Source organism: Bos indicus x Bos taurus, chromosome 3, assembly GCF_003369695.1.
Source record: "Bos indicus x Bos taurus breed Angus x Brahman F1 hybrid chromosome 3, Bos_hybrid_MaternalHap_v2.0, whole genome shotgun sequence".
Taxonomy (NCBI): Eukaryota; Metazoa; Chordata; class Mammalia; order Artiodactyla; family Bovidae; genus Bos; species Bos indicus x Bos taurus.
Genome location: NC_040078.1, coordinates 58,573,851 through 58,589,315, shown reverse-complemented (window position 1 = coordinate 58,589,315; position 15,465 = coordinate 58,573,851). Strand labels below are relative to the sequence as shown.

The window sequence follows — 15,465 nt, the reverse complement described above, 5'->3', positions numbered from 1 at the left end:
TGTTTTGCCCCAGATCCTGCAGTGGCAGAGCAGGTTCTGCCCAGGGTTTCAGACTCCAGAGCCTGTCCAGCAGTGATTTCCCTATAGAGGACAGTGTTGGTTGGTTGGTTAGTGGCACAGTGGTGTCTGACTCCTTTGCGAGTCAGACATATATAGCCCACCAGGCTCCTCTGTCCATGGGATTTCCCAGGCAGAATACTGGAATGGGTTGCCATTTCTTTCTCCAGGGGATCTTCACAGCCCAGGGATGGAACCAATGTTTCCTGCTTTGGCAGGCAGGAGAGAGTGACCTAGGGAAGCCACTAGGGAAGCCCCAGAAGGGGGTGAGTGTGTGCTCAGTCGTGTCTCCTATGCCACCTGAGAAGGGGGTAGGGGGCCACTCCAAAAAGACACCCATAAGACTGTGCCAGGAGAAACACAGACTCTCAGGTGGTCTTAAACCAGCTTTAGGATATGGTGGGGGAGGAGGAGGAGAGGAGTGGGAATACCCCTGCTTCTTGTTTGGATCCAAAGAGGGGATCCAAAGTTCAGTCAGGAAGGTTCTTTATTTAATCAATTGTTTTTTGTTTTCAGAACTAAAGTGGAAATGACCCAGTGAGGAAGGAAAGTGAGCACCGCCTGCCCTGGCCACACAATTAAAACACATACGCCGGCCAAAGGTGCACACTCCTCCGCCCATCTCTTCAGAGTGAGAAAGGCTCTTTTTGACCTGGAAGCCTATTAAAGCATTCCACTGGGGGAATTCTCTGCCCCTGCTGGAGGGACACTGTGAGAAAATCTTTTCTTTAGAATGCAGCCACACAAAGGGTTTTGTGCAAATACCGAGTCATGATTCTATAAATGCAAAGAAGAATTAGGGATGGTATGTGAACAAAAGCTGGACAGAGGGTGCACGCCCAGATGCTGTCTTGGCCAGGTTGCAGTTTGAATGATCTAATGTTTTCTGGCTCCTTCTTACTTTGCTTTTCCAATTTGGTTTGAATATTTGCATTGCTGTATTATTTTCCCTGTACAATTGCTGTTGTCTGTACACAATTAGGTCATTTTCACAGTTGGGTGAGGAGACACTTCAGACCTGAGATGAGCTGCAGCTGCTAGCTGATTCCCTCCTGGGATGTGTAATTAGATTCCCATCTTGTTGGTCCCAAAGACACTACCTGCACCCAACATCTGAAAGTTTTAATGTAAGCCATCTAACCAAGTGGAAAGAAACCATGACATTCCTTTGTAATGGTGGCTAAGCACATCTTATCTCTGTAAGTTTTGGGTTCATTTGCTGATCTAGTCATCCTGTTCTTTGTTCCAAATCTAACCTTGTATTTCTATGCTCCAGACAAGAGAAAAGGACTGTTTCCTGGCAGCCTGTGGGTTCTCGGTTTGTGGCAGGTCTGCTGAAGACCCGGGCAAGGGAGAAGAAAAGGAAATTAACAGGATGAGGAGGAAGGACCAGCGGCCTCCAGAAGTGCACACAGAAATTCATGCAGATGTTCAGATCAGTACAGAGGCTGGACTTTGAACTAGGACTCTGAAGAGTGAGAGGAAGGGGATCCCAAAGGAAAGGAGGCTTATTTGGCAGGTGAAAGCTGATCAGGGCCATGTCCACAAAGTGCTCTACGATGCCTCACTGGTATAAACTCTCACTGATACACATTGACTGATAGAGCTTTTTCAACTAAGTGGAGTGTGTGGCCCTTCGGTCAAGGCCAGGGCTAAAGTTTATGTCCATGCTACTTTGAACTAAGGTTGGGCTAAACAAATGGAAAGGACATCTATGATTATAGTCACTAGGGAAGCCCCTGACTCTTAACATGTTTCATAATCAGACATGACTGTGCCCAGCTTATTGAATGGGCAGGATGGTCTCTCCGGCTTAGCCTTCTCATTGTTTTCTGCTTGCTTCCTCTTTGGTACCTTAGGTCTGAATCTGACAGTGGCCTTGTTGCTCCTCTTTTCTTTTTTCCTTTTCATCCAGATCACTCGTTCACCATTCATTTGCTAGCTAATGTGTCTAGAGCTGACACAAAAAGTGGTATGAGATGTGATCTGAGAGATGGGCAGGAGCAACAGCATTTTTCCCCCCTTGAGAGCAGCATGAAGTCACTGGAGGGATTTAAGCACAGGAACAACGCATTCTGCCACCCTGCATACTGTGTGGTAATAGATTGTAGTGGTAGCAAGAATAAATTAGGGATCCCAGTTAGTGATTTCAGTCATTCAGGCAAGAGATGACAGCAGCTTGAACTAGGATGATGGCCATGAGTATGGGGAAAAGTGGAGGGACTCAGATATATTTTGGAAATAGAAACACTGTATTTGGCAGGTGGCTTAGACAGTAAAGTGTCTGCCTACAATGCGGGAGACCCGAGTTCAATCCTTGGGTCGAGAAGATCTCCTGGAGAAGGAAATGGCAACCCACTCCAGTACTCTTGCCTGGAAAATACCATGGATGGAGGAACATGGTAGGCTATAGTCCATGGGGTCGCAAAGAGTCGGACACGACTGAGTGACTTCACTTTCTTTCTTTCACTTTCTTTTAAAAGGTGAAGGAAAGGGGAGGTGGGATTAAGCATGATTCTTAAGTTTTTGGGTCGAGTGGCTGGGTGAATAGCTGTGCGATTTTCCAGATGGAGAAGAGTAGAAGAATAGTACGTGGGTGGGAGTGGGGTGGGAATGTGAAACAGGAGTTCTTTTTTGTGCATGTTAAGCTTGAGATTCCTGTCAGACATCTGAGCAGATAGCTATATATGAGAATATGGAGGAGCTCAGGAAAATGAGCCCCAAGCCAAGGAGTGTTCCTATTTTGCAGCTTATGTTTCCTTCAAGATCCTCCTATAGTGTAGGTATGGATGGGGGTATGCATGGGGGACTGACCACTTTTAGCCACAGACTCTGTGGGAGCAGAGTCAATGGAACTCTGGAGTTTAGGAGACTCTTTTGGGCCCGTTGCTTAACTCAGCATGGGAGCTTACAGTCTTCCAGGCCCATGTAACCCTGATGATTTTGGTAGCTGCCGTAGTTTTAAGGTGATGTGATTTTTGACGGATGTCAAAAGTCTGAGTTCAGAAACGACTCAGTGACAAACTCAGACGGTTCTTGTGTGGGGAAGGGTGGAGAAGTCATCATGTCATCTGGCTCCCACCCACTCCTGCCCACTAACTCAGAGCATTGTATCTCAGAGATCCAAAGGAGTCAAGTGTCAAGAATATGACGCATCAGAGATACAAAGGAAAAGGAGATCCCAGCATGAGTTAATGACCGAAGAATGCCTTAGCCCATTACATAAGCGAAAGTGAAACCTCTGAGGAACAAATAAACAAAGGGTATCATATTGATATAAAAATACAAGCTTACTCTGTGGTTGCTGACATACATCACTGTGGAAACAAACTCATGTCCGAAGTGACTATGGTTAAACTTGGAACCACATGACAGGAGCTTTAGGAAGTTCTGAAGTAATCAAGAATAACTTGAACAAAATAGCTTTCTTCCCCAAGCTATGGCTTTGAGAGAAAGCACAAGGATTCCTCTCTGGAGAGGAGGGACCACGATGCAAGGGGACCAAGTGACTCAAGGTATGTTATTTCATAGAAAAGAAGGAAACTACTGTTGCCTTGGAAAACAACTGTAAGTTGACTGCCATCAATCAGGATTCAGCTCTAAAATCCATGAGACTGTGGTAGGATTCTTTTCTTCTCAGCTATGCATACATTCAAGCTTGCCGAGAAATCTTTCTCCTTTCATTTCTTAGGAAAACCAAGACTGTTACTTTGACCCTATACCTTACCATGTCGCTCTGCCAACTAGGAAACTCAGAGTCAAATGAAGGCCCACCCTTAACTTATAAGGACAGAAAACTTTAGGTAAATGTAGTTTTAAGTCCACCTCATTATTGGATTAACTTTGTTTTTAACCCTTATTTTTCTTTCATTCCCCATTTTATGATTTTTTTTTTTAAAACAGTGTGTTTCACATACCATGTGTTTTGAAATGAAGTAGAATACAAGAAAAAAATAAATAAACTTTCTGCCCAAACAAGGCAGCATGAAAAACAGGTACCTGGTGGTACGATATCTCAATGAACAGAACAGGATCTAATTGCTGTCTGTTAGACACCTACGTCAGTATCATTAAATTCATTAGATAGACAGGAATCTTGTTGCAGCTGTAACATGATGGCACATTAGACGTTCATGAACAAGAGAGGAGGTATTCAAGGTAAGATGGGCAGAGCCAATGAAAACAATCAGCTGTGCAATTCCAACTCTTTTAGGGGTTGATTTTCACCCAGCCTGGGAAAGGCTTCCAGGAGGAGCTCCTTTGGCTTGCCTAGGTGGTTCTCTTGCAGAGAACCTAGGTACGCTTAGTCCCTCAGCTTCCACCTACTGGGACAGACCAGACTGTTGTCCAGACCCGTGGGTTAGAACCCACCCTTGACCTCTGGAAAGGTTACTTTGTTTGTTATCTGATTATTTTATTTATATGTTACCAGTTTTACTCCTTTTTTCTGTTTTTAGAAAATTAAAAAGTAATTTTTTAAATCCCAAGAGTAAGAGAAGGGCCATAAAAATTCAGGTATACCAAAATATATAAAATATAAAATCAAACTTCCTTTCTTTTCCTCTCTTCTCCCCTTCCAATGCTCCTACCCATTTGTCAAATGTAGCCACCACTAACTGCAGTGCGAACCCATCTGGATCTTTTCCGTACACATTCAGACATCTTTACATACACATACATAAAGTCTGTGTATAGTTTTTTTTTTCTTTAAAGAATTTTTCTCTTCACATTCTATAACTTGCTTTTTGCAGTCAGTAAAATATTATGAACTACTGTTACATACATAGCAATCACATTCTTTATAATGGCTACTGAATGAATCATGAAACTATACCAAAATGTACTCAACCTATTAAGGAACATAGGTTGTTTCTAATATTTTGATAGGACAGATTAATGCTGCATTGAGCAGTCTTATGCCTGTATTACTCTTTTTATTTCTAAGAGTAGACCTGCTGGGTCAAAGGGTATACATGTATTGAATTTTGATAGATACTGCCAAACTGCCTTCCAGAAAGACTGACCAATTTGTACTTCTACTATGAAAGAATGCCCTTTGTTCACATTCTCATCAACAACGGATATTGCCTGCTTTTTTTCCTTTTTCTTTTTTTTAAATTTTGGCAGAACTGATTGGCAAGAGCATGGTACTTATTTTAATTTGTATTTACCAGACAAGTAATGGAGAAGGCAATGGCATCCCACTCCAGTACTCTTGCCTGGAAAATCCCATGGACAGAGGAGCCTGGTGGGCTGCAGTCCATGGGGTCGAGAAGAGTCGGGCACGACTGAGCGACTTCACTTTCACTTTCCTGCTTGGAGAAGGAAATGGCAACCCACTCCAGTGTCCTTGCCTGGAGAATCCCAGGGATGTGGGAACCTGGTGGGCTGCCGTCTAAGGGGTCGCACAGAGTCGGACACGACTGACGTGACTTAGCAGCAGCAGCAGCAGCAGACCAGTAGTAAGTTTGATCACTTTTAGTCTTTTACTATGGGTACAATGAAAGACAAATTTGAAGGAGTGCTTTTAATGTATTTCTTTTAGATACAGATGACCAGTCCAAAGTGTGATATTTTCAGCTACTGATCTCTAAGAGAGCTTCCTTGGTGGCTCAGATGGTAAAGAATCAGCTTGCAATGCAGGAGACCTGAGTTTGATCCCTGGGTTGGAAGATGCCCTGGAGAAGGGAATGGCAACCCACTCCAGTATTCTTGCTTGGAGAATCTCCATGGACAGAGGAGAGTCAGACATGACTGAGCTACTAAGCACAGCTTAAGAAGATCCATATTTGAATGTTACACATTTCCGTGTTAGGAAAGTCAGTCATAATTGTACTCCCAAGGTCAAATTGCATATGGTGTTTATTCTTGGCTTTACATAATGGCTTTGGCCCAGAACATTCAAAGATGTCAGAAATGTATTTTGATAATTTTCCCTTGTGCCAACATTATCACGCTAGCAGTTACAAACAACAGAAACAACTCTGACGAAATTATGGATAATAAGTTTATTCTGTAATGGTTGAGAGCCCACAACTGGGCTAATTAATGGGATGACTGGCCCCCAGTCAGACCTTGCTGGTCTCATAGCAGGCATGGTATGGCTGGAAGGTCTCCTCCACACAGCAAATGTTTTAAATTTCTTGATCTCTGTGCTCAAGAGTCTGCTTCTAGGGAGAAAGCATCTATTGGTTTAACTTGGGCCTCAAGGGAAGGCAGGCTCTTAATTACAATCCCAATAGACTGAATCCAACAGGAAGAGATCCTTCTTCAAAAGAAAACTGGGGTATTGTTAGGGAGTGAAGTGGATGCTAGTCAGCCAAAACCAAAACAGGACAAAACCATCCTGTACACTAATCTTTCCAAATGCCACTTCTTCTCTTCCCCTTGTAAACCCTTCAGTTCCCACAGTCTTCATAGATAATCTTTCAGATAGCATAGCAAGCTGCTTATATCCAGAATGGGGACCCCATGGGGCAGAATAACGGAGACCAACTTATTCAACTTGCATTTTGTGCTATGCTTTCTCAAGTATTTTCTACTATTCCAGCCCTGGGATCAAAACACTGAAGTCAAGACTTCCCTTGTGGTCCAGTGGTTAAGAATCAGGTGGGGATCACGTGTATACCTGTGGCGGATTCATGTTGATATATGGCAAAACCAAAACAATATTGTAAAGTTAAAAAATAAAATAAAAAAAAATATAAAAAAAAACAAAATAAAAGGATATCAAAAAATAAATAAAATAAAATAAAAGATTACTAAAAAAAAAAAAAAAGAATCTGCCTTCTAATGCAGGGAATGAGGGTTCGATCCCTGGATGGGGAACCAAGATTCCACATGCCACAGAGCTACTAAGCCTGCTCAATACAACTAGAGCACCAGGTGCAGTAACTACTGAAGTGCTCCAGAGCCTGTGCTCCACAACAGAGAAGCCCAAGCATCGCAACTAGAGAAAACCTGCCCACCGAATGACGACCTAGTGCAGCCAAAAGCAAAAAATACACTGAAGTCTTAGAATAAAAATTTTTCCTGAGGGGTTATAATATTGGCTTTCTCTCACTCTGCATTGTACTTGGTTATCCTTGAATACATAGAAATTCTGTGTATTCATTTATTTATTCATTCATTCATCCAACTACTACTTATAGAAAGCAATGTTGTGCTATACATTGTTCTAGGTGCTGAAGGAACAGCAGTGAACTGTAAGATAAGGTCTCTGTCCTAGTAACAGATGAGGCTGGAAGGAGGAAGCAAGGCTGGAATTTGGACTTGGGATTTTATCTGAAAAGCAATATAAAATACTTAAAGGTTTTGGACAGGTAAGAAATACAATCAGATTGTATTTTAGATACATTATTTTAATTTGTACTTTAAGTCCATAGAGCATGGACTATGCGGAGATAAGAAGAGAAGCCAAGAGACCAGTCCGAGGACCAAAGTAGTAGCTGGATGAGAAAAGATGTTAACTTGGACTAGTTTGGTGGCCAAAGAGAGAATGAGATGTGGACAGAATAAAGAGAGAAAGCTGAATGAATAGGATCATGTAGCTGGTTGGAGTATTAGGGAAAAGGAAAGAGAAAAAGATAATTCTGATATTTCTGGTGTGAGCAACTGAATGAATAGTGATGACCCAGGGGAGCTGGTTAGGCGGAAGTAGAGAAAAGAATGAACTGGCCATGTGTTACACTGAGTACATGTGTGATTGTCATGTCAAGTAAGCAGTTAGGTCAGGTCTGAAGGTCAGAAGAGAGATTCAGTGGTCACTAAACCAAGGAGTTAGAAGATGATGTCCAAGGAGAGGGTGAAGATTGAATAGATGGGTCACCAACATTGAACTCATATCTTAAATAAAGGAACTCTGGAATAGTTTGCCTCAAGAACTGTTTCCCATGGAGCCCCACATCCGTTCTTTTCTGCTGCAGTTTTTTTCTGCTCCAGCACCAGCTGGCCCCTGCTTGTAAGGAGGTTACTAACTCAAGCAGCACTGCTGGCGGACCCATCGTTTGGCCCAGGTCATAGAAGGATTCTCAACTAAATCTGTTCAGTTCCGTCTTGTGTGCAGGGAGACATGTTCCTCATTGCGCCCACATCCTCACACAGACTGTCCAGGTAAGTCTCCCACCTTTAGCGCAAGGGCTCACAGGTTTCTGGGGCCACTGGACACAGGGATACACAGGCTATGGGCTGTTGTTGGTGGGATGGTGGGTCTACCCCTTGATGAGTAGCCCATCAAGGCTACTCTACCCCAGCCCCGAGGCTTTCTACTCTGTTCCTCGGTCTTCATGGCAAATCTGAGGATCCTCCTCCCTCCACACTGTCCTCTCTGGTGCCACCTGCCCCTCTCCTGCCTCCTTTCCTCACACCAGCACTAGGATGTCCAATCATTAACTATGGAAAGATCGTATACTCAGTGGATCCTTTGGGTCTTTGTTTCTGTTTCCATCTGCAGTGCGGAGAGAGAAGAAGGGAAGGGAAACACACAGGAAGCATGTCAATAGGCTGAGAACTCTGCTACACTTTCAGATGACAGCTCCCCTACGGACAGATGGTTCAGGAATCAGCTAAATGCTGGATTTCTTTACACTGCCAGGAGTAACTCAGAAGGCTGGGGATATGGCTGGAAAGATCAGACACCCAAGCTGTTGAAAACCACAGTTTTGGTAAATATATGCACAATTTAAAAAATGTATTTGCAAAAATCTAGTTGCCTCCAGTCCAGTCTTCCCTATTAATCAAAAGATTTTTTCTTGAGCTCTGTGGCCCAGTCTATCATCCCAGCTCTGACCGCTGTTGCCCATGCAGGTCTCAATGAATTTCTCTCAGTCTCCAGACTTCCTTGGCTGACAACTTGTTCCTCTTGGGACACTTTTCGCCGGAGCTGAGCAGCCTGGCCCCCAGCTGTGCGGGGCCCTCTCTCCGGTAAGAGGAAATGCTTTCAGCTTAGTCCATTAACACAAACATTCAAAAGCCACAGATCGTGTTCACATAAATAAAACAAGATTGAGAAAAGCTTCACCCCAAGAAACCAAAGGGGTGTTTTAAAAAACTGCCCCTGCCTTCCAAGTAGGCAGGCAGCAAAAGCCACAGTGATTCCAAAGTCTTGTGTGCTCCTTAGAGCTGGGTGGCTGCAGCCACAGGCCTTTGAAGAGGAAATGCCATCCCTGGGACAGGCAGAGAGCCAGCCCCCAAGTCCTGAAAGTACCAGAGAGAAGCTGAAAGCAGTGAAAGGAAGGGGGAGCACAGCTGGGAAGTGAAAAATGGGAGGAAGGTGCAGGGAAAATAAAGGGGGAGGCTCTTCCCATCTGGGCTCCCCACACCCAGGCCAAAGAGTCAGTAGACAGAGCAATTCACTGTGCCCCTGAGACAGAGCTGGGCATGGAGAGGCCTGGGTGGCGGGCACAGCCCAGAGTGACTAAGGCTCCGTGGAGGGGTGTGTGTCTCTGCTGAGGGGTGGAGAGGGGTGGTGGTGTCTGGGCTGAGAGATGCCTTTACTTTGAAAGCTTCTGAGGAAATTAACTTTACAAGGTGCCTCCCTGTCTCCCAGAGTTATTAAAAGAAAGGAGGGAGCAAAGAAGAAATGGAAAAATGGTAACACCTCAGGAAGGGCTGAATGATCCCAACTGAAGGAAATGGGAGGCAGATTAAGTGATGAATGTGAAACCTCCTCTCAGGGAGGAAGAACTCTGAGTGTGACCTTGTGTAAATGGGAAAAAACACAACAAAACAGAAAACCCCCACACAAAGCACAACACTCAGTGTGGCCAAGGGCAAAACACACAGACACACATACACATGCCCTTTGAATATATAGGATGAATGACTAATTAAATAGCCTAGGAACTTCCAAGTAAAAGGTCTGTTGGTACTTCTGTCTCAATGGGGCAGCACTGAATGCTGAAGGAATGGAGCAAGGAAGAGAGGTGCTGTAAGTCATGGGGTCCCGAGAAGGTGCAAGTCTTGGGAGCCTTTGGAGTCCTAACAATGGGGCCCATAGATGGATATCTATCTGGACATCCATTGCTTGTGTGCTCCTTAGAGCTGGTGATGAAGAGAAAAAAAAGCACTAAATCTAATCACTCTTTAAAAAAAAAAGGAAGCCAACTGAAGCCATTCATTTCACAGGAAGCCAGGTGTTTTCCTATGTGTTAAAAATCTGGGATTTAAAAATTTAAACCCCTCCTGCCTGACAATAATCCTCAGATCAGATGAGGCCACCCTCGGCCAACTCTGGCAAGCCCAGTTACTGTTTGAAAGCATGATCCTTAGAAGCTTGTGCCTGCCCAGACACGTGTACCCACAACTGCCTTACATTCAGAATTGCATTCAGGTGGGCTGGCAAATCCAGGGTTGGAAAAAATATACTGGGAGAGAAACAGCCTACCTTCCACTCCTCTTCTTGCTCTTCACTCCTAAGCCTTCAGTCCCCTAAGACTCTGCAGGTGACACAGGAGTGAGTGACCTTCTAGTGGCCGGGTATCTTCTGTGTTTCCTTCCAGACAGTGCTGCATTTGCCTGGTGGTGGAGGAAACATTTCCAGCTGGTTTCTGCTGGCTCCTTCATCAAAGCTGCTTCTGAACCTCTCATACTGCTCCTCCCAACATGCAAAGCCTTTGGGTGGTTAGGAGTTTTCTCCACCAAATTGTCAGAGTCCTGATGACAGTACAAGACAGAAGCTGACTCACCCAGGTACACAAGGTCATGATGGACAGCTCCAGTCTCCATGGGCTAACTTTTATTTTCAACTCCTCTAATTATTTCGTGTGTGTTTTAAGAGAATTAGAAACAATCATAGCCACTTATGTTAAGTGTTTACCATGTGCCAGATGCTTTATATATATTACTCTATGTAATTCTTGGCCTGAGACAGGCACTGTGCTGTTTCCTGGGTTAGCTGAAGCTCGGAGAGGCTGTGCAGCTTGTGAGAGGATATAGGACTAGAAAGTCAAAGAGTCAGCATTTGAACTCAGTTCTAGTTAATTCACTAATGGGTTCCTTCAATCAGTATCCTGGACTGGCCCCAGGGGCCAAAGATAGATTTATTTCTGCAACAGGGAAAAATTGGTAAGAAATCCCATGCTGAGCTAAACCTTTAACTAATATAACTCAACGGTCTGCCTCTGGTGTTGACCAGCGGAAACATTAGACAGGCAAGGTTAGGACATCATATTAAAAAAGTTGAGCACCTGCCTAAGTATCTCCTAATCTCTCATTGATACATGCTAAATCCATTAATATTTTCAGTCTACATCAATCTCTGGGATACTAGTTTGTATATGTTTATTATTTTCTACATTTACCATATTTTTGGGTACTCTGAATTACTTTTAAGTTTCAAGGGACACCCTCATACTTTGTTATTCCTAGATTTATTGGCTGATAGAAATCAAGACCAAAAGGAAAAAAAATCTCAACAAGCTGAAATGATAGAATGAAAATGAGTGAGAACAAATGACAAGTCATGAACTGAGGTTCAGTTAGTCAGCTGACTGCAGAATGATGGCGAACAAAGATGGACGTTGTTACTTCATGGTCAGCCGTGGATAAGGTGATCTTAGGCTGCCTGAATAGAAACATAGAGTCTAAGACAAAGCGGGGGACAGCTCTAGTTTAGTCTACACTGTATATGTATTAAGTCATGTTCTAGCCACACAGCTTTAATAGTAACAAAGACATCTGGGTGTTAAATTAAGAAAAAAAAAGTGAGAAAACCACATTTCATGAATAGATCTGATGTGTGTATTGAGGGAAAAGTGGAAGAGGGCAGGATTAAGTGTCTTGAAACATTTGAAGCCAGGGAGTAGCTTCAGAGGGAAAAACTGGAATCAAATGGAAAGAAATTTCAAGGGGCCGATTTTGGTTCAGTATACGGGAGAATTTTTCTATCAAAACTTCCAAAACAGAATGTGCTGCCTCTAATGGTGATAAACTTTCCATCCTCAGGATATGCAAAAAGAGGCTAGATGACCACTTATGAGATGCTTCAGATAAATTCTGAAATTGGAGGTGGGCAAGGGTAATTTCATGACCTCTAGGCTCCCTTCCAGTTATAAGATTCTCCATTTAATATCTCTCACCCTTCATTCACCATCTGGGCAATCCTTAAAACATCCAGTAATCTCTCAAAGCTTCAATTTTCCCTTCAGTAAAAGGATTACGAAACCTGTTAAATCACAAGTTTAATGTGAAAATGCTAGTTATATTTTACTAGGATTCATAATTATATTTTTTAAAATAAAAAAAATTTTCATGAATCACATAAAAATCACCTTGCTTAAACCCCTGAAGCGTCTTTCGAGGTCCTGGACTAGTTGATTTCTATGGTCCTTTTGGTTCTAAGATCCTACAATTCTGTGGTTTTGCAGAGACCTTAAAGGTCATGACACACAGGGGAAAGAAAGCTCCTTGGAAAAGACAACAAGACCACTAAAAAGAGGTGCTTGTTTGAGTTTCCTCACATTCTCTATGTCACTTAGGAAATTTTGTTGTTGTTGCAAATGAGGGGAAAGCCCTCCAGAATGACTCCAAAATGAAAGCAAAATGTTATAACCAGGATCCATCTCTTAACTCTGCTTCTAGTTTCTCACGCTGGGTCCCCTGTGGCAGCAAAAATGGTGACATCCCCATGAGTTAGGCTAGTGAGGAAGAGAGATGGAGTTCTAGCAGTCCTAGCAAAAATTGGAGGCTCACTCTGGTATGGATTTCCATGCCCATTCCTGAACCAATGACTGTGGCTGAGACGGAATGGGAAGGTGGGCATCAATCCCAACCAGCCCTGCAGCTGAGGATATGGGGAAGTGGCTCTCAGAGGAAATGTGGAGAACCAGACAGGACTCAGAAACGTTGCCTGGTCCAGCCTTTGGCTGCCTGACAGCAACCCATGGCTTCCACACACACACAGGGCATGATACTTCTCTACAGGGACATCATGTGAAACTCCATTACTAAAGCTAGATCCAAGTTCAATATTTCATGTCAGTGTGCAAATCTTGTCAAGTGATTCTTCTTTGTTCAGTGATCTGTGGGTAAATAAGAAGTTAAGCCACACCCTATGTATATTAGGACAGGGAAAACAGAAAAATTCCAAATTGCAAAGGACATCCAGTGGCTACCAGGCCTCACACATATTACAATCTTTTTGGACAAAAGTGGCAAAGACCCCCTATTTTGCAGGGAAGTGGTGGTCTGGGGCTGCCTCAGTTTGCACTTTCTAAGAGGATCCCCTTGTCCGCTGTTTCTGTGAGAGAGCCTTTTCATAGGACAGCACAGCTTTAAATACCATTGCTCTCTGGTATAAATGGGAGTGCATCTGTAGTGGGGGAAGGGGTTCCAAGGACAGTTTTCAGACTGGTTCCCATCTATGTGTTTCTGGTTTTGATGGTTAATTTTATGTATCAACTTGACTGGGTCATGGGGTACCCAGATATTTGGTAAAACATTATTCTGGATGTTTCTGTAAGGATATTTTGGAATGAGATTAACATTTAAATCAGAAGAGGCAGTAAAGCAGACTACTCTCCCTAATATGGGTGGGCCTCAGCCAATCAGTTGAAGGCCTGATTAGAGCCAAGTGGTTGACCACCCACTGAGTAAGACAGAATCCCTCTGGCCTGACTACCTTTGAACAGGGACATTCCTTCAGACTCAAACTGAAACATCTGCTCTCCTGGGTCTTAGCTTGAGCACTTACCTTGTAGATCTTGGGACTTGCCAGACTCCATAATCACATGAGCCAGTTCCTGATAAATCTGTTTCTCTCTCTACATATATACCTATTGGTTCTGCTTCTCTGGATAACCCTGATAATACACAGGTCAGTTCCATGAGTTAGTAATAAAAGTAGAGATCTAGCTGATTTATAGCTTCATTTAGAACACAGATTTGGGGTGGCTGTAAATTACTGGCTTCTGCCTCTATATTGGTCTCTTTTGGGGGCAATGCAATGCAATGACCTGGAGCTACTCTTCCTTTGCTGGAGGGCTGCACACCCGCTGCATCTGTTCAAGAGGCACGGCTGTCCCTTTTGACAGGTCAGGAGGGTGCAGCAAGAGGATTCTAGAAGAGGTATGGGAGATCACACTTATTCTAGGTCCTAATCTTTCTTTGGGCTTCCCAGGTGGCTAAAGAATCCTCCTGTCAATGCAGGAGACCAGGGTTTGATCCCTGGATTGGGAAGATCCCCTGGAGAAGGAAATGGCAACCCACTCCAGTATTCTTCCCTAGGAAATCCCATGGACAGAGGAGCCTGGCAGGCTACAGTCCATGGGGTTGCAAAAGAGTCAGACATGACCGAGCGAATAAACAACAATAACAATCTGTCTTTATTGTACTTTTCCCTTCTTTTTTCTTTTGCTCAAACTAATTTAATTTTACAAGGAATCTGGCTTTTCTATTCAGCAAAGGATCCAGATGAATACACTCAGTTGACTTGGGTCACAGGCAGAAACTGTTTTTTGTAGCAAAGCCTTATTTCATTCCTTCTTGGTTTTAGAGGCATTAGCTCTTGTAAAATGTACAGAGGCTTCAACCTGCAACCACTACATTCCTACAACCTGAACTTTCCAAGTCCCTGAATGCTGCTGCCCAGAGAGTCACATGGGCTGAAAATCCCAGTGTACATTAAACAATTTACCACAAACCAAGAACTGCCAATAACTGACTGTGTTAAAGACTGTTATTGTCCCAATACCCATCTAATTATCCTCCTTAGTAAGAAGAGTTCACAATTTTTAGTTAGGCACATTGCCAATCAGAAGGACTTCTTCCCATTCCCTTGAAAGCAGGTGTGGCTATACAGCCAAGTTCTGGATATGGGATATCAACAGAAGTGCTGTGTGCAACTTCCACAAACTGTCCATAAAGGGCCCGTTAAGATTATTTTTCCTTTTACAGACCAACTTAATCCTCACTAGCACCCAGAAGTTCTACTATCTTCATTCATCCAGTTCTATAATCCAGGGGCTGCAACTTGCCACACTTCATTTCCTGGTATTAAATTCTGACAGTTGACAGAAAATCTAACTTACACAAGCTTGATTAAGGGAGGAAAAAAGAGGAATGTAATGGGTAATGTAACTGAGCACTACACAGGGATATATGGGTTTGGCTTAATCTAGATTCAATCAGCTTCCCTCTGAGTTGTCACCAGTCTCAGGCAGGCTCCCCTTACGGTAGCAAAACAAGCTAACCTGCTTTTAACGTGCATCTTTATAGTAGGGGAGATTCTATCTGCCTGTTCTGTAGGTCTCTTGGATTGCACCAGCTTAGGTCACCTGCACAGTTCTGAACCAAACGCAGGATCACGGGAGTGGGATCTGTTGAGGCTGCTGAAAACCCACCCTAGAGCTAGGGTTGGTCTTAATTCCATCTGAACCAGATCACTGTGAACAGAAGGAGCTGCTAGCTTCC

General features: G+C 43.5%; 1 long non-coding RNA gene across 4 annotated transcripts; it reads left to right on the top strand.

The window, feature by feature from the left end:
- The first annotated feature begins 2,463 nt into the window (after positions 1–2,463).
- LOC113889676 lies at positions 2,464–14,206 on the top strand. 4 transcript variants are annotated; one of them, XR_003510317.1, is made up of 7 exons: positions 2,464–3,572; positions 3,749–3,860; positions 7,239–7,379; positions 7,983–8,169; positions 8,510–8,720; positions 8,863–8,979; positions 10,557–14,206. It is a non-coding gene; the product is annotated as an uncharacterized LOC113889676 (long non-coding RNA). The 4 variants fall into 4 exon arrangements; XR_003510318.1 differs by lacking the exon at positions 3,749–3,860; XR_003510316.1 differs by having other exon boundaries at positions 2,464–3,860.
- Positions 14,207–15,465: the final 1,259 nt, after the last annotated feature.